This window comes from Protomyctophum parallelum (assembly GCF_964188405.1).
Source record: "Protomyctophum parallelum genome assembly, chromosome: 1".
In the NCBI taxonomy this organism is placed as follows: Eukaryota; Metazoa; Chordata; class Actinopteri; order Myctophiformes; family Myctophidae; genus Protomyctophum; species Protomyctophum parallelum.
In genome coordinates this window covers 103,872,809-103,875,308 of record NC_139697.1, presented here as the reverse complement: position 1 = coordinate 103,875,308, position 2,500 = coordinate 103,872,809, and the positions used below count along the sequence as shown (strand labels likewise).

General features: G+C 37.3%; 1 protein-coding gene across 1 annotated transcript in view; it reads right to left on the bottom strand.

Annotated features, from left to right (window-relative positions):
- LOC310856314 (uncharacterized protein) overlaps positions 1 to 2,500 on the bottom strand; it is a gene marked incomplete at its 5' end in the record, with an annotated part of 30,041 nt that overhangs the window by 10,665 nt on the left and 16,876 nt on the right. The gene's annotated exons all lie outside the window — the stretch shown is intronic.

The following is a 2,500-nucleotide window of genomic DNA, read 5'->3' as shown; positions in this document are numbered from 1 at the left end:
ACTTGCTTAAAAGGCCAAAAGGGGATCCCGTCCTATAAGAGCGCTGCTGCTTATCTGTATTTACTTTATCCACACTTTATCCTGGGCTGTGTGTGCTCCGGTTCCTGTTGATTTCATTGGATATCATTGGTCATCTGACCAGTTTCATTGGCTTTCATTGGATCAAATCGACAGGAACTGGAGCACACACGGCCCAGGAAAAGTGTGGTGAAGTAGCTCTGAAAAAACACTTCTCCTCAACCACCACCAGGGGTCAGAATGGCACAAACTAATGAAATAAACTCATTTTATGCTCCCAGTACAACAGTATCAGACTGTGGTTGTACCGGTCAGTACAACAGTATCAGACTGTGGTTGTACCGGTCAGTACAACAGTATCAGACTGTGGTTGTACTGGTCAGTACAACAGTATCAGACTGTGGTTGTACCGGTCAGTACAACAGTATCAGACTGTGGTTGTACCGGTCAGTACAACAGTATCAGACTGTGGTTGTACCGGTCAGTACAACAGTATCAGACTGTGGTTGAGTAAAACCATCCTCATCTAGTGGCAAAACATTGAGCAGCATTTATGGAGTGTTGGAGTTTGGAAGCGCTCGTTGTAAATCACTCAACCGTCCTGCCGTACCACCTGTTTCTAAATGTCACATAATGCAGGAGGCAGCAAAAATGTTGTGTTATTGAAAACAAGCACTTCCAAACTCTGACACACAAATGCAGGTCATTTCTTGACAGAAAGTAGCTCATAACGTTTCTATGGTGGATATTTATAAAACGAAAACTTTGCAGATAGAAAGAGGATAATTCAAGCTTTTCGTACAGCTGCAATGTTGGTGAGTTTAACATTGTTTAATGCAATCAGACAGGACTTTAATGTTGGTGAGTTTAACATTGTTTAATGCAATCAGACAGGACTTTAATGTTGGTGAGTTTAACGTTGTTTAATGCAATCAGACAGGACTTTAATGTTGGTGAGTTTAACATTGTTTAATGCAATCAGACAGGACTTTAATGTTGGTGAGTTTAACATTGTTTAATGTAATCAGACAGGACTTTAATGTTGGTGAGTTTAACATTGTTTAATGTAATCAGACAGGACTTTAATGTTGGTGAGTTTAACATTGTTTAATGTAATCAGACAGGACTTTAATGTTGGTGAGTTTAACATTGTTTAATGCAGTCAGACAGGACTTTAATGTTGGTGAGTTTAACATTGTTTAATGCAATCAGACAGGACTTTAATGTTGGTGAGTTTAACATTGTTTAATGCAATCAGACAGGACTTTAATGTTGGTGAGTTTAACATTGTTTAATGTAATCAGACAGGACTTTAATGTTGGTGGGTTTAACATTGTTTAATGTAATCAGACAGGACTTTAATGTTGGTGAGTTTAACATTGTTTAATGTAATCAGACAGGACTTTAATGTTGGTGAGTTTAACATTGTTTAATGCAATCAGACAGGACTTTAATGTTGGTGAGTTTAACGTTGTTTAATGCAATCAGACAGGACTTTAATGTTGGTGAGTTTAACATTGTTTAATGCAATCAGGCAGGACTTTAATGTTGGTGAGTTTAACATTGTTTAATGTAATCAGACAGGACTTTAATGTTGGTGAGTTTAACATTGTTTAATGTAATCAGACAGGACTTTAATGTTGGTGAGTTTAACATTGTTTAATGTAATCAGACAGGACTTTAATGTTGGTGAGTTTAACATTGTTTAATGTAATCAGACAGGACTTTAATGTTGGTGAGTTTAACATTGTTTAATGTAATCAGACAGGACTTTAATGTTGGTGAGTTTAACATTGTTTAATGTAATCAGACAGGACTTTAATGTTGGTGAGTTTAACATTGTTTAATGTAATCAGACAGGACTTTAATGTTGGTGAGTTTAACATTGTTTAATGTAATCAGACAGGACTTTAATGTTGGTGAGTTTAACATTGTTTAATGTAATCAGACAGGACTTTAATGTTGGTGAGTTTAACATTGTTTAATGTAATCAGACAGGACTTTAATGTTGGTGAGTTTAACATTGTTTAATGTAATCAGACAGGTCTGTTCTGATTGGATGAACGGGGCTGTCATTAAAGGCCAGAAAGTAGTTTTTTGCCACTCAGTGGGCGTTCCCGCATAACTTCCAGGTACGATGATGTCACGCGCATACCCTCTTATAGAGCGTCGCAACCATAGGCTTTTCTTAAAGTATTTATTTAAAGACGGTTACGCCGCGGACAAACTCGGATCGTGACAAATCATGACAATGAACACAATGTTTTGGGGGCGATCAAATCATTAGAAAGAAGAAAAATAAAGGCAGGAGACATAACACTATTCGTTTTGTTTTTTCTTCTTATAAATTATTTGATCGGCCCAAAACATTGTGTTCATTGTCATGATTTGTGAAAATCTTTTGAAATGCCTATGAGGAAAAATGCATTGGGATTAATTTCCTGGGCCACTCGTCGTTCTGAAAGGGGGAGGGACTGCGACG